Below are 22,829 nucleotides of genomic sequence, written 5' to 3'. Positions count from 1 at the left end.
AGCGGACTTCATCCGAGCTTTTACAATAAGAAGTCTTCATCCGAGCTTCCACGGCAATCGATCTTCGTCCGAGCTTCTGTAGTAAGCAGCCTCTTTTCAGACTCTTACAAGAATCAGACTCTATCCGAACTTCTACAATAGAATTGAATTTCAGACTCCTCCAGCGGTCAACCATCCACAGTGTCCTCAAGACTCCTCCAACGGATGAACTTCCATAATGCCTTCTGAACTCCATTATCGGTCGACCTTCTGCTGGATTTCCCGTGAAACTGGACCTCTCCAGCGGACAGTCTTCAGACGGGCTTCTACATCAGATAAATTTTAGATGGACTTCTCTAGCAATCGGACTCCTGTTGGACTTCTCCAACAGAAAGTTTCTGTCCGAGCTTCTACAGTAGATGACTTCCACCTGCAGCATCAGCATCCAAGGCACCCGACAACAGTGGACTCATCAGCAACCTCGAAAACATCCGAGCTTCTCCTATATTGCTGAGACAGAAAGCCATTCCGCTCTATCATACGTCCCAACCGAGCTTCAGCCGTCAGGCTAGAACTCTCTGGCAAGTCGCAACAACGGACACTATCCCACTCCGCCCTCCGTAACAAACTCCACGTGGCCCCACCTTTCTCTGGCAAGTCGCGACAACGGACACCACTCCACTCTCTGTAATAGATTCCACGTGGCCCCATCACTCTCTGGCAAGTCACGACAACGGACACCACTCCACTCTCCGTAACAAACTCCACGTGGCCCTGAACGACCCACTACCAGGCAGTTACGGATGTCGCTGTCAAGCGGTTACGCTCCCCGTCTATAAAAGAGACCTCCCAGATACGTTCTCCTCTAAGCTCTAAATTCTATCTCAAAACTCTACTAAAATCCCATTCGAGTGCTCCATTTCTATTGAAGTAGAGTATTGACTTGAGCGTCGGAGGGTCTTGCAGGAGCACCCCCAACTCCGACTTAGACTTTCTTTATAGGTCTCGATGGTGGCCGCGATCCTCTCGACTCCAACTACTCCAATATTGACAGAATTCTACACCAACAGAATTGACGCTAGAGAAAGGGCCATGTGTCTTCGTAGGATCCTTGTTCTTAAAGGAGTACTCAACGGGACTATCTCCAGTCATCTTCTTCGACGTCTTCTTCTTCTTCTCCTGCCAGATCTCCACCTGATGCCTCCCCGAAAGGCATCCACCAGGCAATCCACGACCTCTGCGGCCAGATCTCTACGAGATCTGCAAGCTCCGGCCTCGTCTCCAGTTTCCCAGGCTCCTCCTCCTCCGGCAACGGCAGTCGGCGTGGAGCAGTTCGACTTGCTGGTTCAGCAGGTCAGGGGCCTCACCGAAGCTGTGTAGGCCATGTAGCAGCAGCTGCTGCAGGCATTTGTGTGGCTGGAAAGAGCATCGTCGGAGTTTCAGAATCCGACGATCGGGCAGGTCACTTGGGCCAGTCACCTTGTCTTCTCTGGAAAGGGTAAGCAGAGGGCGGAGAGCCCTCTGTCTAATCATGATTCCACCCCTGGAGGGTCCCTACCTCCGTTCTGCCAAAAGATCCTTGAGACTTGCAGTCGAGAGGATCTCCTGGATCAAAGATTCCAGGAGATGAACCGACGGATCGAAGAGCTCCGTCATGCTCCCCCTGCTTACGGTGAGGATATTTGTACTGATCCTCCTTTTTCTCAAATGATTATGCAGGAGCCGATCCCGTCAAACTTCAAGCTTCCCCAATTTGAGAGCTACGACGGGACCACGGATCCGGTTGACCACCTGGAGGCCTTTCGGACAATAATGCTGCTCCATGGCATGCCAGACGCCATCCTATTCCGAGCTTTCTCATCTACCTTGAAGGGAGCAGCAAGAAATTGGTACTCAACACTGAAGCCGGGTACTATCTTCTCCTTTGACCAAATGAGCCATCAATTTGTGGCTCATTTCGTCAACAGCCGGCGTCCCCAGAGAGGTTCGGAGTCTCTCATCAACATCAAGCAAAAGGAGGGAGAATTTATCCAAACCTATGTCAATCGATTTAACGCCACCGCTTTGGAGGTCCGAAACTTGGACCAATCAGTTGCAATGGCCACCCTGAAGAGCGGTCTTCAAAAGAATGATCTTTTGTTTTCCCTGAAAAAGAAGTATCCCAGGGACTTTGCTGATTTGCTGGCTCAGGCCGAAGGATATGCCCGAGCAGAGGAAGTCTTCAAGCTGAAGGATGAGGAGGCCACGAAAAAGCGACAGGCGGGTGACTCCAGCAAGCCCGCAGCTGAAAAAGGGTCGAGTGAAGCTCGGCCATGTTCTTGAACTCCTCTCGGACACAAGCGTGTCCGAACTCCTCCCCGTGCTCGTAGGTAGAGGAGCCCGAACTGCAGAGTTCGATGGAGCTCTCCGCCAGAAAGATTCCACAGCTACGCCCCTCTCAATGCTTTAAAAACTCAAGTGCTGATGGAGGTCAGGGAGTAGCTGCCAAGACCGAAAAAGATGTGCACACACCCCGGGAAGTGCGACTCTAACAAGTTCTATCTCTATCATCGTGACCATGGCCATGACACGGAGGAGTGTATTCAGCTCCGAGACGAGATCGAGGAGCTCATCAGATAAGGTCGGCTCGACAGATTCATCCGACGTCGGCCTAAGGGTAGGGAGTATCGGCCGAGGGCCCTACCACAGCTAGAGCCACCAAGGAGGAAAGAACAGCCTGAAGATCGACCTCCAATCGGGATCATCAACACCATCTCTGGAGGACCCCGACGGGGAGCAGACCTTCCGCGACCATGGGATTCGAAAAATCTACGAATGTATTACCGATAACTTTGCCTTAAATAAAAGTTTCATATTCGCATATCTTTTCTTTTGGCATGAGCTTATAACGATAGGGAGTAGCTCTTTCAGACAATCGAAATTAAGCACGTCAGGAATAAGAGGAGAACCTCGTCCTGACACAAACGAAGGCCCGATTATTTAAAGATCGGATGGGAGGAGAGACCCTTACAACGGCCCTTATGTACCCCCACAGCCATGTTAGGAACAAGAGGAGAACCTCGTCCTAACATGAGCAAGGTCGAAGGCCCGGTTATTTAGAGACTGGATGGAGAGAGAGGCCCTTGCAACGATCCTTATGCGCCCCCATAGCATATTAGGAACAGGAGGAGAATCTCATCCTAACATGACCAAGGTCGAAGATCCTATTATTTAGAGATCGGATGGGAGGAGAGGCCCTTGCAATGATCCTTATGCGCCCCCACAGCCCTGTTAGGAACAGGAGGAGAACCTCATCCTAACATGAGCAAAATCGAAGGCCCGATTATTTAGAGACCGGATGGAGGGAGAGGCCCTTGCAACGGCCCTTATGCGCCCCCACAGCCCTGTTAGGAACAGGAGGAGAACTTCGTCCTAACATGAGCAAAGTCGAAGGCCTGATTATTTAGAGATCGGATGGGGGGGAGGCCCTTACAACGGCCCTTATATATTCCCACAGCTCTATTAGGAACAGGAGGAGAACCTTGTCCTAACATGAGCAAAGTCAAGGCCCAGTTATTCAGAGACTGAATGGAGGGAAAGGCCCTTGCAACGGCCCTTATGAGCCCCCACAGCCCTATCGAGAACAGGAGGAAAATCTCATCCTAATATGAGCTGAAATTGACTGTGTCGGGAATAGGAGGAGAACCTCATCCTGACACAAAAGAAGACCTGATCGTTCAAGACTGAATGAGGAGAAAATCCTCCTCGATGGTTCCTCTACACCCCTACAATCCCGTTAGGAGCAGAGGAAAAACCCTCATCCAAACATAAAAAAAAGAGGGGGAGAGAAAAAGAAAAAGCGACGAGCTACGTCAAAGATAAGGAAGAAATGAAATACATCAAAGGCACAAGAGACCTCATCTCAACGAGGAAGGAGACTCTTGTCAAAAACCCTCAGTCCCTAAGGGGGAACCTGACACTGCAGGAGAAAATAGACTTCCTCAAAGTAACGAGAAGTTTGGACCCCAAGCTCGAACATCGGGAGAGAACATCAAACTCGAATGACCTCGAAAAGACCTTCGATCATGAACAAAAAGGGTAAATCAATACGGTGATGATCAGGAATCTTCAAACAGCGTCGACATCGAATAGAACAGAAGACAAAAGAAGCTCGGTAAACGACAACTCAATGCAAGAATGGACAAGATAATAAAAAAATTCTTTTTCATTTCATTAGTAAAGTGCGCGTTACAAAGCCTTTGAAGGTAAAAAAAAATGATAAGAAAAGAAAAGAATATATGGAACAAAGGGTAAAAAAAGCCCTAAGGGAGCTCGGCTTCTTCAGACGTCAGATTCTCGATTTCAGTCATTGTCAGGGATTGCTTTAAGTTCTCAACTTTTTCTTCCAGTTCCTTCTTTCTTAACAGCATCTCCCGATACATTTGGTGGAACCAGCGGCTTTCGCCCTCTGACTCCTGAAGCCTCTTCCTCAGAACCTCGGACTCCGCTTCAGCGTCCTTGACCACCTACTGCTCATAGGCCAGCTGAATCTTTAGTCGCTGCAGTTCGGCCTTCTCCTACCCAAGGGCCATGGACAGTTCTTCCATGGTCCCCCTCAAAGAGCGGAGCTCATCGGAGCCTTGAACTGAAATGGCCTGGACTCTCTCGGACAACTGCCTCTGAAGGCAGGCAATCTCGTCGGTCGCCATCTTGAGCCTCCTTCGGTAGTCGTCTACTTGCCCGCACCAACCGACTCGGTAGGCGTTATAGTTCGCCTCGACGTCCTGCAACTACTTTTGGAGGTCAGAGAATTTCGTCGACCAGTCCTGGTCGTGGTCAGCCTGGGCTGTAAGTCAGGATGAGCTCCCTTCCAACTGACCGATCTTCTCCCATGCAGCCGTCAGCTCGACCTCAAGGGAGCTGACTTGGAAGCCTGAGTCCAAGATCGATCGCTGGCGCATTTTTGGAGTTCCTCAAGCTCCTTCACGAAGTCAGCCTTCCTCCGGGTGCAGTCCATGAAGCCCTTTTTGTGGAGGTCCCAAAAGCGAGTAGCCTCCGTAGTGGCTTTCGAATGGCTCTTCCTCAGTCGGTGAAGTTCGTCATCCAACTTCTTTGAGTTCTTCGTTAGATGACGAACTTTTCTTCTCAGAATTTGGATCATCGACTTCAAAGGGATCCCCTGTGGCAGGGGAAGAGCTTCGGCAGGGCGCTGTTGTTGGGAGATAAGAGCGTCATAACACAAATCAGTGCAAGAAAATAAAAGAGAAGAAAAAGGATGCAGAATAAGAAAAAGAGCTCTCTGTAAAGAAGAATCCGATTTCATTGATTAAATAGTTCTTAAGTACAAGAGAATGAGAAAAAGTCGCAACAAAGAAAAAAAAAATATACAAAATTAGAGGTTTTGGATCTTTGGGGCAGAAGTGGAAGAGCTCGGTGCCTCCAGAAGGTCGGTCGTGGCCGTCGCGACAGTCGAGGAAGTTTCGGTTGGAGGAAGACCGGCAGTAGCTTCAGAAGGTCCAGCTTCATCGTCGGACGCCTCATCCAGAAAGCCGAGGTCCAATTCGAAAAACTTTCCGACCACCTTCTCTTGGCAGAGCTCGAAGCCCTTGATGAAGGTGGCCTAGCCGAACTGGACCTTCAGATCTCTCATCTCGGAGGAGGTTTTGAACTCCTCCACTGCCCGGACCATTGCCTCCGAGACCAGGGTCGGATCTGCACCTTCAACTCGGAGATCTTGGCCTCGGCCTTCTTTCTTTCCTCCTCCAAGGCGGCCCTCAGATCTGCCGAGGTTTGTCCCTCCTTCTGCAGTGCCTCGTGGAGACTCACGACCTCGATGATTTTCTCCTTGAGGTGGGCGGCCTCGGCCAGACGACCTTCCTCCACCTAGGTTGCTTCCCTCTTGGCATTATTCATCACCTCGATGTTGGCGATGAGCTGGTGTCCAATCTACAAGAGCGGTCAGGGAGTCAATATAAAAGCTAAAGAATAAGTTAAGTAAAGAAGCGAGAAGAAGAAAGAAGTAAATTGACCTACCTCGAGAAAGGACCCCAGAGAGTCCCAGACCCGCTGCTCAGGATCGACGTGGACGATCCTGTGGACGACCTTGGGCAGGATGCACCCGTCGACCAATCTCTTTATTAAATCCCTATTGTTGAAGGGATTCTCCCCCGGGTCCTCTTCGGAGCTGTCGGCCTCCTCGATGGCAGCCCTGCTGCTGCGGCTCTTGCGGGCTAACATCTTCTTTCTCCTCCTCCTTTTGGCCCCTGGCACCTCCTCAGGGTGAGACTCTGGAGCGGGAACCTTCGTAGGGGGCTTCTTGGAGAGGCTCGGGGGACTGTGGGCTCGATGTCGGAAGGGGCGTTGACGGCAATGGCCGCCTGGGCAGGCATGGCCGAGCTCGTCTCTTCTACCCTAGCCCTCTTCGCTGCCCCTGAAGATGCGGTGCCTTTCCTCTTATGGGTCTTGAGACCCTGGGCTAACATTCGAGCTGCGTCTGCGTCCATATCTACAACGAAAGAAGATCGGCACAGCTTAGGAAAAGTACAAGAAGAAAGAAAAAGCAGCGAATGACAATATATATATATATATCGGCCGGGTTGAGAGGGCTTAGGCCGACATTAAACAAGAGTTGATCCTTCAGCAGGTCGGAGAGGAGAGGAGCTGGATAAGCCTCGAGTTTGTTGGAGACTTCAAGGTCATCCCTTTCCAGGCTAGAAGCCCGACGGACGGAGTCCCTCAGGGAGCCCTAAGGGGGCAACTCCAGCTCCAAGGTCGGGCATCGGACATAGAAGTACCTCTCCTTCCAGTTGTGGATAGAAGAGGGGGCACCTTTCAGCAATCCCTTTCTACCGAACTGGGGAGAGAAGTACCACCAGTCTTTGGCCGAAGGGTGACGCTTGAAGGTATAGAAATTCTTAAATAAAAAAGGGTTGGCTGGACTTCGGCTAAGCGACAGAGGGAAAGAAATCCTATTAGAAACCTAAAGGAGTTCAGTGCTACAGAAACTAGAGAAATATTCAAAAAATGAAAAAGAGCAACGACAAAGGGTGGAAGCAGAAGTCGAAGCCCGGCGCAGAAAGTTTCCTGATATAAGCAGAAGCAGCCAGGAGGAGAGACGCTAGCCCAGTCAGTTGGCCCGGGAAGCTCAAACTCGTACTCCAGAGGAACCCCGTACTGAATCCTGATTAGTGAGAGTTCGTTCGAAGTCAGAGTGCTAGGAATGGTGTCTGGTACAAAGATCGGACGAGGTTCATCTATAGAACTAGGGTTTTGTGGGATTGGAACGGACGAACTCCTAGAACTGCTACAGGAGGAAGTGTTGGAGGATATTTTGGATCAAGAGAAAACCCTAAAAATTTCGAAAAAATTGAGAAAAATAAGAAACAAAGTGCTCGCGGAGAAATCGAACGGACGTAATGCGAAGGATAAAAAATGGAAGAAGAACAAGAAAGAGAGGGGTTCCAGAACTAACCTAAGCTGGTTCAAAAAATGCAGGAAGGCAGCAAGAGTGATGGGGATCGACCCAAAGAGTGCCTAAAACTGAGAGGGACATGCTGGAGGAAGGCGAAGTTTTCGGAGAAGAAGAAGGGCTCCAACAGAATTCTCAGGCAAAGTGAAACCCCTAAAGGAGGGGGGCAGGTTTAAATAGGCAACGGGGTCCAGTGCAATAATGACTGCAGATCTCCTCTGGCCGATCTACAACTACTGCGTGGCCCACTCATCATGGCAGGTGGCTAAAGGTGGCTGACAACTGACAGAATCATTATTGCACCATACCTAGAGCAATGCTCCAGCAAAAATTTTGAAAAAATCTTTTCGGATCGCCTCGATTTGAAAAGACTCCAGCACTAGTGCGCCAAATGCCAAAATATCTAAAAATAATCGAGTACGAAAATTGAGGGATACAACTTCGGCTGTGAAAATTTCTCTGTACTTCTCTCATTCGGTACCCAAACTCGAAAGTAGGGAGACTGGTGTTGGGTATAAAATAACCCCAGCCGAAGTTCGTAAGAGGCCGACACTCCTAGAGCTCTTCCGGCTTCCGACCTTGTACGGTGTTTTTCTGAACTCCCCCGACCGTCTGAGCTTCCACAATACCATTCGGACTCCTCCAGCAGTCAACCTTCCATAGTGCCCTCCAGATTCCTCCAATGGACGAACTCCTATCGTGCCATCCGGACTTCTCCGATAATGAACTCCTTCAGTCATCTACCGGACTGCTCCAAATGCTCTCAAGGCTTTATTATCAACCGACTTTCTACAGTGATCGACTACCCTCTGAATCTCTTCCAGACTTCTTCCTGCCATGATCGACTTTACTCTGAACTTCTTCCGAACTTCGTCAATGTTCGAGCTTCTCCAACAGCAGAACTTCTACAGTAACCAGACTCCATCCAAGTTTCTACGGCGGTCGATCGCCTTCCAGATTTCATCCTAGCTCCTACAAGAGCTGGACTCCATCTGAACTTCTACAGCGGATGGATCCCAGACGAACTTCTACAACGGACGGGCTCCACCAGTCGGATCTCTACTCTGAACTTCTATTGCAAGCGGACTTCATCCGAGCTTCTACAATAAGAAGTCTTCATCCGAGCTTCCACGGCAACCGATCTTCGTCCGAACTTCTACAGTAAGCGACCTCCTTTCGGACTCTTACAAGAATCGGACTCCGTCCGAACTTCTATAATAGAATTGAATTCCAGACTCCTCCAGCAGTCAACCTTCCACAGTGTCCTCAAGACTCCTCCAATGGACGAACTTCCACAATGCCTTCCGAACTCCACTATCGATCGACCTTCTGCTGGATTCCCCATGAAACTGAACCTCTTCAGCGGACAGTCTTCAGATGGGCTTCTACATCAGACAAATTTCAGACAGACTTCTCTAGCAATCAGACTCCTGTTAGATTTCTCCAACAGAAAGTCTCCGTCTGAGCTTCTACAGTAGATGACTTTCGCCTGCAGCATCAGCGCCCAAGGCATCCGACAACAGTGGACTCGTCAGCAACCTCGAAAATATCCGAGCTTCTCCTAGATTGCTGAGACAGAGAGCCATTCCGCTCCATCAGACGTCCCAGTCGAGCTTCAGCCGTCAGGCCCGAACTCTCTGGCAAGTCGCGACAACGGACACTACCCCACTCGCCCTCCGTAACAAACTCCACGTGGCCCCACCATTCTCTGGCAAGTCGCGACAACGGACACCACTCCACTCTCTGTAACAGATTCCACGTAGCCCCATCACTCCCTGACAAGTCACGACAACGGACACCACTCCACTCTCCGTAACAAACTCCACGTGGCCCTAAACGGCTCACTACCAGGCAGTTACGGACGTTGCTGTCAAGCAGTTACGCTCTCCGTCTATAAAAGAGATCCCCCAGATACGTTCTCCTCTAAGCTCTAAATTCTATCTCGAAACTTTGCTAAAATCTCATTCGAGTGCTCCATTTCTATTGACGCAGAGTACTGACTTGAGCATCGGAGGGTCTTGCCGGAGCACCCCCAACTCCGGTTTAGACTTTTTTTGCAGGTCCCGACGGCGGCCGCGATCCTCTCGACTCCAGCTACTCTGGCATCGATGGAATTCTGCACCAACAACTGTCAATCGAGATTGCTTGATCTGTATTGTATTTCAACCTTTCAAATTCATCTCATGGATTATCCTGACCAAGACTTTGCTAAATTAAAATACAGCGATACATCAACTCCAATAATCTGGAGGGGTCAATCATATCTTGATCCACACACAAATTTTACACGTACTTAACTGTACCCAGTATCCTTCTGTCACTACATTAAAAATTCAGATAGTCCGGCACCAAAGCACAGTGAGTTACTTGCAAGTCACTATGGTGATCTCAGGTCTGAAGGATACTTATAGTCATGTGTTTCACGAGTAGCTCTTGACAGCAGAAGCTCAGCAGGTGAGTCACTTGTTCAGTGACGATGTATCCCTATATCTCACTTGTATGCCATACTAGTATTACCACACTTCTTGGTTAAGAGGACAACCAACCCATATAGCACACAACGATCTTCACTCGATAAACATCATCGTCCTGTAATGACGTATCATTTGATCGCGAACATGTTTAAGAACTATACAATAAATTTTCTCTTTATCGTACACTAGCATAGTTCTAAAGACTTCATCACAACATAAGAGTTCAAGGAAGATGTTACTTTGTAATGAAAAAATATTAGAATAACTTTTATTCATTAAACAATAATTCATATATAAGGATGAACTCAATCGTCACATGATTGAATTTAGGATACAATTCCCAATAGATGAGCCTTACTATGTTGCCAAGCATAGACAGAGGAGGGAGATAAAGCCATCTATCAGGTATAGCCATGTTGCACAGTCTATCCATACTGATTTTGTTGCTTATGCATTATCTATAGCTCAAGAGATAGGTGACATTAGCAAGCCCTCTACATATTTAGAAGTAATTTCTAATGTTGATTATGCTAAGTGGTTAGTGGCCATGCATGAAGAGATTGAGTCTCTGCATAAGAATAATACTTGGGTCATGATGAAACCACTTGAAGGAAAGAAGTTTGTCGGTTGCAAGTGGATTTTTGAGAAGAAAGAATCTCTGGAGTAGAAGATGCTAGATATAAAGCACGTTTGGTAGCTAAAGGCTACAGTCAGATTGTTGGTATTGATTTAATGATGTCTTCTCTCTAGTTGTCAAGCATAGCTTTACTCGTGTGTTACTCTCCTTAGTTGCCATGCATAATTTGAAGCTAGAGCAGCTTGATGTTAAGACAATCATTTTACATGGAGAACTTGAAGAAACCATTTACATGCATCAGCCTGAAAGTTTTGTTATTGAAGGCATGGACGATCATGTATGCTTGCTCAAGAAATCACGATATGGATTAAAACAGTCTCCTTGATAGTGGCACAAGCAATTTGATTCTTTCATGGTGGGTTTCGATTATTCCAGGAGCAAATATGATAGTTGTGTGTACTTTAAAAAATTTGTTGATGGATCCTTTATTTATTTACTATTGTATGTGGCTGATATGCTTATTGCTGCTAAGAATATGTCTGAGATTGACAAGTTAAGATCATAGCTTAGTAGTGAGTTTGAGATGAAAGATTTGAGAGCAATCAGAAAAATTCTTGGTATGGAGATTCAATGAAGCCGAAAGGCAGGATTGCTTCACTTAACTCAAAAAAAATACATTAAGAAAGTTTTGAAGCATTTCAATATGAAGAATGCCAAACCAGTTAATACTCCGCTTGTTGCTCACTTTAGGCTTTCAGCTAGTTTATCTCCATAATCAGACAAAGAGAGAGACCAAATGTCTAGGATTCCTTATTCTAGTATTGTTGGCAGTCTTATGTATGTCATGATTTGTATTCATCCAGATATTTCACATGCGGTCAGTGTTATTAGTAGATATATGTCTAATCCTGGTAAAGAGCATTGGCAGGCAATGAAATAAATGTTTAGATATTTGCGAGGTACTTCTAACGTTTGCTTAGAGTTTGGAAGACATGGCAACAGTGTGGTTGGTTTTGTTGATTCTGATTTTGCAGGAGATCTTGATAGGAGGGGATCTATTACAGGTTATGTATTTGTTCTTGATGGATGTGCTGTTAGCTGGAAAGTTTTTTTACAGCTTATTATTGCTTTATCTACTACAGAGGCAGAGTACGATGTGGTGATAAAAACTATTAAAGAAGTTATTTGGCTGAGAGGCTTGTTTTGTGAACTCGGTTTGGTGCATGATGCAACTGTTGTTTATTGTGATAGTCAGAGTGCTATCCATCTAACCAAAGATTAGATGTTTCATGAGAGGACAAAGCATATTGATGTAAGGTATCACTTTTTTTGTGATATCGTTGCACAAGAAGATGTTACCGTGAAAAAGATTGGTACTGCAGATTATCCAGTTGATATGTTGATAAAATCTCTTCCAATTGCCAAGTTCAAGCATTGCTTGGATTTGATTGATGTTTACAGCATTTGAGTTTTTTTTCTCTTTTAGGATCCAGTGGAGAAGATAGAGAAGGTTTTTGCTATGTTTGATGTGGCTTGATCCCATTTTCAAGCCAAGGTGGAGATTTTTTATGTGGCTTCAAAATTATGAGCCAAGTTTCCTATTTTTCCTAATGATCTATAAATAGAATATAGGGTATATTTGTTATGTGATTTTTAAAATATACCTTATCTCCATAAATATAACATATGGTATATTTGTTATGTGATTTTTAAAATATACCATATCTCTATAAATAGAAAATATTTCACATGTCTAGTCATTGACATCCCCATTCTATAGCTACCATCCATTTAGAGAGAGTTTTTTTTTAAAACTTGAGAGCTCCTCTTTTGTGTGAGATTCAGATGTGTTGGGATTTTGGGTTTGAGAGATAGCCATTATTTTTGTACTCCAAGTTTATCATAGTGGATTTTTTTTACTCTGTCCTCACTTATGGAGTAGGCACACCATCAAACCATATAAATTACTGTGTCTGTATGATTATTTCTCTCTTTGCTTCTCATATCATTTATAACAGAGATAATATAGCCAAAGATTCTTCATTAAAGAAGAGATCTAACTGTAGATGGATGCGACATAGTGCCAATAAAACCAAGGCAGACCTAATGGCCACACCAATATTGATTACATGCCAGTTACCCATTAGTTGAAATGACTATTTTGCTGAAAAGAGCATCACATGTTAGCAAAGTCCAATCTGATGCGGTGGGGTTTGGGTAAAGTCATTGTTACCCAACCCTGTTTCAGCTTGAAACATTCAATGCATCACCAAAATTCCAATCACCCGTCCCTCACGGTGGACATGCAATAGAATTTGCAACTAGATGGGGGCTAGCCCAGATCCCCTACTGTGCACCGCACCGTGCGGTGCACAGCCCGCCCTCCATCGTGCAATGGACGGCCACACATGCGTGCATCGCACGGCGCATGCTGTGAGGATCCACGTTTTACACTAAAACCTCTTGGGCCTATCCGATCTTTAGCTATGGAATCCATGTCATCTCGAAAATTTCTGCCCGCTATTTTTCTATTTCTAATCCTTTCATTTCTTCTTGTCTTGGCATCAGCTTTACTTGCATCCCAAGGGAGGGCACTCCAGTGGAAAGCGAGCCTCCAAAGCCAAGGATCACTTGAATCTTGGAACCTCGACACCAGTCCATGCAATTGGACTGGAATCACATGCAACATCACACGTCGAGGCCGACGTGTGATCAGGGAGATAAATCTATCCCAGATGGGTCTGGCAGGAATGCTGAATGCTCTAAACTTCTCCCCCCTGTCATCACTCATCACTCTCAACCTCACATTCAACAAGCTCTGTGGAAGCATCCCTCCCACCATAGCAGCTCTTTCCAAGCTCATCTCCCTTGATCTCTGCACTAATAACTTCACAGGGATAATTCCACTACAGATTAGCTCTTTGGAAATGCTCTCCTCCTTGAATCTCAGCCAGAATAAGATAAGTGGTTCCATCCCTCCCTGGCTCAGTAATATGACAAGACTTAACTTCTTATACCTATTCCAAAATAATCTTTCGGGAACCATCCCTGAGGAATTAGGAAGGCTTGGGAATTTGTTGGAGTTGAGAATTTCCATCAACCAGCTAACAGGTTCCATCCCTCCTATTTTGGGGAATTTTACCCGGCTTCAAGAATTGGTTTGCTGGAACAATGAGATATTGGCTCCATCCCCCCTGAATTAGGGAATCTTGTAAACTTGGTCATTTTAAGGATGGCTAAGAACAGTCTGACAGGTTCCATCCCTCTTAGCTTGGGAAACTTGACCAGCCTTAACGAGTTCAGATTTTGGGGTAATCATCTTTCTGGCTCCATTCCTTTTGAAATAGGACATCTAGTGGAGTTAGCTGAGTTATCACTATCACGAAATAGTTTAACAGGTTCCATCCCCACCAGCTTAGGAAATGTAATGAAGCTTGAACTTTTGTACCTTTTTGAAAATTAGATCTCTGGATCAATTCCTCATGAAATACAAAATCTGGTAAGCTTGAGAGATTTGGAAATCAATACTAATGTTTTAGGTGGTTCGATCCCTATTGGTATAGAAAATTTAACCAAGCTTGAAACTTTGTACCTCTTTGAAAATCAGATCTCTCGCTTGATACCTCCATTTTTTGGAAGGTTAACCAACCTTATTGATTTGCACTTATTCGATAATCAACTATCTGGTTCTTTGCCTCAGGAATTTAACAATATTACAAATTTGAAATTTCTCCAATTGATGAACAACAATTTTTCTGGCCATTTACCCCATGACATATGCAAAGGAGGAGTTCTATATTATCTTGTTTTGAGCAACAACCATTTTGAAGGTCCGATTCCAAAAAGCTTGAAAATTTGTACAAGCCTAAGCACAGTCCGACTTCAGCAGAACCAACTATCTGGGGATATATCTGAAAATCTTGGAGTGTATCCCCATATGTGGTATATTGATTTGAGCTTCAATAGACTGTTTGGTAAGCTCTCATCAAATTGGGGAGGATGTCATAATTTGTCACTATTGAGAATCTCTAGCAACAATGTTACAGGAATCATACCACCAGAACTTGGAAAGTTAATTCAACTACAAGAACTTGACCTTTCCTCAAACTATCTGTCAAGAGAGATTCTAAAGGATTTGAGCAAGTTAACTAATCTGTTTAACTTGAATTTGAGTAACAACCAACTTGTTGGAGAGATATATCCGGAATTTGGAGAACCATTTAATTTGGAGACTCTTGATCTATGCAAATCAACTAAGAGGAATGGTACCGGAACAATTGGGTAACTGCATTAAACTTCGCTTTCTCAAGCTTGGAAATAATCATTTAAATGGAAGCATTCCCTTTCAAATTAGAAATCTAGGAAACTTGGATGACATCCTAGATCTAAGCCATAACTCATTTACTGGGAAGATACCATCACAATTTGGCAAATTGGATAAGCTACAAGATTTGAATCTATTACACAATGAGCTGATTGGTTATGTTCCACCTCCTTTGAGTGATATGATAAGCCTGTCATCCATTGACTTATCATACAATGAATTAGAAGGTCCGCTACCAAACAGCAGAGTTTTCCGGAATGCTACAATAGAGTGGTTCATCCATAATAAGGGCTTGTGTGGTGTAGTGAAAGGTTTGCCTTTATGTGGCTCATTTACAACAAGCAAACATGATTCCACCAAGCACCACAAACTTCTCTTGTTAACACCTATTCCTAGTTTGGGAACCTTGTTTCTCTTATTTCTATCTGTTGTATTTGCTTTGCTAATTTTGAGAAGGAAGAAATATACAATATATGATACAAGTCAAAAGATTGAAGAAGGCGAACTCTCTATCTTTGATGGTGAAGATGCATACAAGGATATCATTGAAGCAACAGAGGATTTCGATGACAAGTACTACATTGGCACTGGAGCATATTCCAGTGTTTACAAAGCATTATTGCCAAGTGGCAAGTTGGTAGCTGTGAAGAAGTTTCATCTGCTAGAAATTGAAAATACATTGAGCGAGCAAACTTTTTGGAATGAAATACATGCACTGACCCAGATCCTACATCGAAATATTGTGAAGCTCTATGGTTTTTGCTCCAATGCTCAACATAAGTTTCTTATTTATGAATACATGGAGAAAGGAAGTTTGGCAAATATTCTTCGAAGTGAAAGTGCCATTGAATTTGATTGGTCTAAAAGAGTGGATGCTGTAAAACATATTGTTTATACTCTATCATACATGCGCCATGATTGCACTCCAGCATTAGTACACTGAGACATAACAAGTAATAATATTCTACTTGATTTCGAATATAAGGCTTGTATTTCAGACTTTGGTATTGCTAGACTTCTAAAGCCTGATTCATCAAATTGGAGTATGCTTGTAGGCACACGAGGATATTTGGCACCAGATATATTGTAATTCTATTTTTGTAATGTAAGAACAATGGCCCTACAAATTTATTTATATTTTTTAGAGTAAATTATCTTGACCCCTCTCGAGGTTTGGGGTAATTACATAATCCCACTCAACATTTCAAAAATACACACATAACCCCAAGTCAAATATAAAAATTTAAAATTGAAAAAATAAAAAAAATATCAAAATAAAAATATAAGATATTTTAAGACTTAAATAGGTTAGATAATAATGATGCCAGATCATTAATTTATTTAATAGAAAGATATTAGTAGAGGGTTACCTATCATGTATACTGTAGAAGTTACATAATGGAATATGTATTTCCAAAACATTGGGTGGGAATCTATAATTACCTCAAACTTCGAGGGAGGTCATATAATTTACTCTATTTTCTATTACATTGTTTAAGATATGTTAAGAGCATATTTAGGTTTATCTCTATATTATGTGCTAGGAGACAATATAAAACATTCTCTCTTCCTATATGAATGTATTTCAGCTTTCTCAAAAGGATATAAACATATTTAATTCTAGATCTCAAAAAAATGGGTGACATAGCTATGACCATAGTAACTATCAGCTATGCATTAGACACTTCCATGCTCATCCAAGAAACATAATTTTTTCCTTCAATAAGAGTTATTGTTTCCTTCTTGTTCTTACTGGGATTAGCTAATTGCATTATTCCCCATGACATTCATGCGATCAAGTTCATATGAAGATATGTTTGTTCAACTTTTAATATTTCAAAGCTATAATTTCTTCTATAGTATGTAATACATGGCAACTATTGATTATATGCTGCCTTGCTTTTGTGAGGGATCGATACAATTAGGAATGCTCTGAACTTTTTATATTAAATCAGATACCTTTTGTTGCAATTACAAGCAGACTGTAGAGTTAATTAAATCGATAAAACTAGGGCTATTAGAAGTGGTTGACCGTAAAAATTTGATTATATATTTTTTTTTGTTTGTGACAGAGCTTGCATACACAATGAAGGTTACTGAGAAATGTGATGTATAAAGTTTTGATATAATAGCACTCGAGATTATAATGGAAAAGCATCTAGGAGAACTCATCTCTATATTATCTTCTCCAGTTGGTGAAAACATCTTTCTAAAAGATATATTAGACCCACGACCATCACCTCTTATAACTCAAGTTGGAAATGAGTTAGTTGGAGTAGTCGTGACAGCATTTCAGTGCATGGATAACAAGCCATATTCTCATCCGACCATATGAAATGTATCTCAACAGCTATCCACTATTGAGGCACGACCAAACTCCCAACCTTTGGACATGATCAAGTTATGTCACCTAATCCACATTGCCAGGTATGACAAAGAATAAATATTTTTCCAAAAATAGCCATGATGTAATATGTTATCTATCTCCCTTTTTTGGTTCAAGAGATCCTAGCACACCTTGGTTTCTCTTGTTTATATATTGTACAGAAGTTCTTTACAAAGTAGATTCATATGAACCAACAGATAGATAGATCCTTTCATGCTTTTACTATTGGAAATTGTAATGCTATCATGATTGAGATGTCGCGGTAACTAATTTATACTCGAAGTATTTTATTGCCCCGGTCAATCTGGCACAATTTGCACTTGCCAACCTAGGGATCGTGCTTCCCACAGGGAGACATACCTGCAAGCATGCCGTCACATTTATCAAGAAACCATGAGAATCGACATGTTTGCTGGTAGAAACAGGACAGGATAGGTGGCCGGAATACAGACACCTAATTAACCAATAATCCCATTCCCACTCAGCTTGAACAAAAAAGGGAAAAAAAAAAAAAAGAAAAAAGATCTTTGTTTCATAGGGAATAGAAAAGGAACAACAACACAAAAAGGACAGGCTTCCCTTGATCAAAATTCCGCAACAATAATCTACAAAGAACTGGATCCAAATAAAAGTGTAGTTGCAGGCGACTGCGAATCAATGGTGGCTTTTCAGAGGCTCTCCAGCTCCTTGCAATAGATTCTTTTTCTGTTCCAAGAACTACTCTCCGCCATTCTCCTGCTTATGTCCGAGAGTTCCACACGCACTACGGGCCATACTCAAGATGGAGGGAAATCTATCCAGCCACGTTTGCAGCTGACGGAAAGTTCTTGTTTTTTTCTCCATTATCGATGACCGGAGCTTGAGAGCGAGGATGGAAAGGCAGAGGAGAATGGCCCAAGCTAAGATACTTAGAAGTTAAAGGAATTTTGAGCTTACTGCATAATCTATGGTCTGAGAGGCAGATATCTTATCCATAAGGTAGCATGTGGATTGTAAAAAGCAATGCAATTTATTATAAACAGTTGAATATGGACAGTAGAAGAAGCAAGCCGGAGACAAGCAGAGAGTAGGTCTCAGCAAAGCTTGAAGTGGAACGTAGTTTTGCCATATCAATGAAATCTGCAGCTTCAATAGCTAAAAAGGAAACTGCAAGTTTTGGATATTAAACCCATGGATGCATGCATCAGTAGTGAAGCAAGGAACAAGGAAAAAGCATAAAGTAGTCTGGATGAATGTGATGGATCTGGTAGACGGTTACATGAGCCAAAGAGTGTCTTTGAGGCTGTCAGGTGAGGCAGGCGGCAAAAATTGTCCATATAAAGAATCGTTTGAGTGAGTTGGACAGTGAATACGGAAGTAAATTTCTAGAGCACAACCATATTTTCTATGGAGGTGCCAAATGATGGGAACTTTGTAGGCATTAATTATTAACTCTGTAAACATATCAATGATTCTTGATGATAAGAACGGCACTTCTAATATTTGGTTTCTTGCTGATTGTGAGATTTTGAATAACTAGTGGTCAAATGTTTTTTTTTTTTTTTGATGAAGAGGGAGGGGCAGGGAGGGTGGCCCCTCCCAAATTTATTTATGTATGCTAATTGTGTGCATATGACCCACAGGTTCCCATGTTATATGTGGGCCTCGTCCACAGGTTTAAAATATCGTTTTACAGACTCATCACAAAACAAATATTTTACAGCATAGTCTTCAACCTAACAAATGTTTTTTTTTTTTTTTTTTGATGAAGAGGGAGGGTGGCCCCACCCAAATTTATTTATGTATGCTAATTGGGTACATTTGACCCACAGCTTCCCATGTTATATGGGGCCTTGTCTACAGGTTTAAAGAGAAACTCTTTGTGCACGACCGCCCACGGTGATTGGCTCGGGTGTAGGGCAAGGCAAAAAAAAAAAAAATTCCCGCACTGCTCTTTGGCCCTACGTCTGAGCCAATCACTATGGGCGGTGTGTGCCTTTGTGCACCGAAGAGTTTCTCCAGGTTTAAAACAACGTTTTACAGATGCATTACAAAACAAATATTTTACAGCATAGTCTTTAACCTAACAAAATGAAGGATGATCACATAGTCACTAGTATCCAGTATAACTCAATATTGATATATATAAAAATATACATCATATACTATCGAATGTCCATCATTTTCAAAAGTAATATACTGTACATATGTAATTAAGTAAAATTTCTTTTACTTAATTGTGGTTTCGTGTCTTATCATCCATATCTCATTATTTTAATCCGGATCAATCAATAATTGTCTTTAGGGTTTCAGACTAACCATGATCACGTTTCATCTCATGATTGACAAAAATAAACCATGCTCACTACAACAACAACGGTTTATAGCAATAGCATTTTAATAACGCTCAGAAAAGAGTGTTACTATAAATACTATCTAGTGATGATTTTAAAAAATATCATAAAAGATATATAATATTGTAGCACTTTATCAAGAATATCACTAAAAGATATTATATAATAACAGTATAATAAATATCATAAGAAGTTATATTTTATTGTAATAGTTTAAAAATTATAATAAAAAATCTATAATATTATGATGGTTATTTATAAATATTACTAAAATTTATAATATTATGATGGTATTATGTAAGAATAATATTTTACAGTTAGATAGAATATAATTGGTAATATTTATAATTATATAATCAAATATTAATTATTTATCACTAAAAAAGTTTCATCCTCTATATATCATTATATAACTAGTAGTTTTTATTATTAATTATTTATAAATTATTTTTATAATAAATTAGTATTATTGCAAACTAATTTAGATATTTTATGAGAATAATATTTAATCACCAAATTATATTTAAACTTCTAGAAAAAGATATTTCATATATTTAATAATTTTTAAAATTAATTCATGAATTTAACTATATAAGTAAAGATAGTTTAATAATTAAATAAAAATAAATCTTGATGTGAAATCCACTATCAATATTGAATGCATAATATCATAACCAAGTAATAATCTATGATATAATTACAAAAAAATTTGTATAATTAAATATCATAAAAAAATTATATTCTATTGTAATAATTTTAAAAATTATAATAGAAAATTTATAATTATATGATGATTATTTATATATATTACTAAAATTTGTAATGTTCCAATGGTGTTATGTTAGATCATGATATTTTATCATTAAATAGAATCTAATTACCAATATTTAATGCACAATATCATAACCAAGTAATAATCTATGATATAGTTACTAAAAAATATGTATAATTAAATATCATAAAAAAATATATCTATTGTAACAATTTTAAAAAATATAATAGAAAATCAATAATTATATGATGATTATTTATATATATTATCAAAATCTGTAATGTTACAATAGTATTATGTAAGATCATGATATTTTATCATTAAATAGAATCTAATTGGTAATATTCAAAATTATCTTATTGAAGATTAATTATTTATCACTGAAATAAATTTTATCCTCTATATGTCATTATATAACTAGTAATTTTTATTATTAATTATTTATAAGTTATTTTTATAATAAATTAGTATCATTGCAAACTAATTTGGATTTTTTATGATGATAATATTTAATCATTAAATTTGTATTTAAACCTTCTAGAAAGAATATTTCATATATTTAATAATTTTTAAAATTAATATGATTTCAACTGTATAAGTCAAAATAGTTTAATAATTAAATAAAAATAAATCCTGATATAAAATCTACTATCAATATTGAATGCACAATATCACAATCAAATAATGATCTATGATTTAATTACTATAAAATCTGTATAAAAGTAAATTTAACCAAGAATTTGGATTTGATTTAATCTGATTTGTATTAAAATTACATATGAAAATTTTTAGGATTACTTATATAAATTGTATAATATAAAGTTTTAAAATATTATATATTCAATATCATTATTTTTTTTTCTTACAGTATAAATAAGAAGAATCATGAATTATATGCTTTTAAAGAACATTAGAAAAAAATATTTATAATGATAGAAATATGTTAAAATTATTTATGTTTTAAAATATTTTAAATAACTAGATTTTTAAAAAATTATAAAGAATAAAATAAAGTAATTTACTCTTCAATTTCTTTCAAAAAGAAGAGAATTGATTTTTTATAAAAATAATTAATTATTAAAATTAAAATATCTTGATTTATTTGAAATAATTATATTTTATAATATGAATAAGTTTTGAATAAGTATAATAAACCATAACTCTATATCGTAAGTTAATATTATCATAGTGGCTAAGTATTAGATAATTATCTAATAGATCTTATATTTGATTTCCTATATAGGTGATTAATTAAAATTATAACACTACAAGAAATTTGATTTTTTACGACGAAATTTTAGCGATGAAATATATTTCATCGCCAAAAAGTAGGTTTTTGCAACGAAATTTAAATTTCGTCCCCAAAAATTAGGTATTTGCGACGAAAAAAATTGCGTTGCAAAAAGTTATATCTTTTGCAACGAATTTTTTTTTTGTTGCTAGAAGTTTATTTTTAGCTACGAAATTTTTTTTCGTTGCAAAAAACAATTTTTTTGACGATGAAATATTTTTTTTCGTAGTTAAAAATTTATTTTTTGCGACAAAAAAAAATTTTGTCGCCAAAAAATTATATTTTTACGACAAAATTGATATTTCGTTGCTAAAAAGAAAGACTTTTGTGACCAATTTTATTTATATTTAGCGACGAAACTATTGCGTCGCTAAATTTTATTTTATTAAAAATTTTTTGAATATTTTGCGACGAAAATTTAAATTTCGTTGCTAGAATTGATTTTTAGCGACGAAAGTTTTTTCATCGCAAAATTTTTTTTTTTTTTGGCGACGGAAAAATTTTTCGTTGCTAAATTTTTTTTTGCGAGGAAAATAATTACGGCGCCAAAAATTGAATTTTTAGCGACGAAATATTTGTTTCGTTGCGAGAAACTTGATTTCCCGATCATTTGCGATGAAATTAAATTTTCGTTGCCAAAAATTAATCATTTGCGACGAAAATATTTTTGTTGCAAAAAATATATTTTTTTGCGACAGAATATTTATTTTTAGCAACGAATTTATTTCGTCGCTAAATATTTTTTATTGAGAGAGCAGGCGACGAGGGAGGTGGGATCTGATGGTGATACTGGATCGCAGCAGGTTTGTTTGATGACAGATGATACGATTTTGGATACCGTCCTCGGGCTGCAGCTAGGATTTGGTCATAGCATGCGGTCCAAAAAATCACGCAGTTCGTCATCCGGCCGGTCTGATGATGCATCGGTGCCAGAGGCAGTTAGGACATCCATGAGCATGATGCAAGATCAGATTAGTTACTGGATGAATCGTAGTCAGACACTCGAGAGGATCGTAGCTGCGGTGGCGGGACGGCTCGGTATTGATGCTTCTGAGTTAGCACCTCTACAGTCACATGATGCCGCCTCTGCACCACCATCGCGACACATATCGGATCAGGGATCGACGCCTGGAGGAGGGAACGAGGCCAATGAGTCAGATCATACTTAGTTTATACTTATTTTAAATTTAAAATGGTGTATGGACTTATATTTTTGTATATGACAAAGATGGTTATGAAACTTTTT

At 40.4% G+C, this 22,829-nt stretch overlaps 1 pseudogene; it reads left to right on the top strand.

Moving 5' to 3' along the window:
* Nucleotides 1-12,963: 12,963 nt before the first annotated feature.
* LOC105053675 (uncharacterized) lies at nt 12,964-17,244 on the top strand (annotated as a pseudogene).
* The last annotated feature ends 5,585 nt before the right edge of the window (nt 17,245-22,829 follow it).

Source organism: Elaeis guineensis, chromosome 11 (genome assembly GCF_000442705.2).
Source record: "Elaeis guineensis isolate ETL-2024a chromosome 11, EG11, whole genome shotgun sequence".
NCBI lineage: Eukaryota > Viridiplantae > Streptophyta > Magnoliopsida > Arecales > Arecaceae > Elaeis > Elaeis guineensis.
The sequence above is the reverse complement of the archived record's forward strand: the minus strand, read 5'-3'. Positions and strand labels throughout refer to the sequence as shown.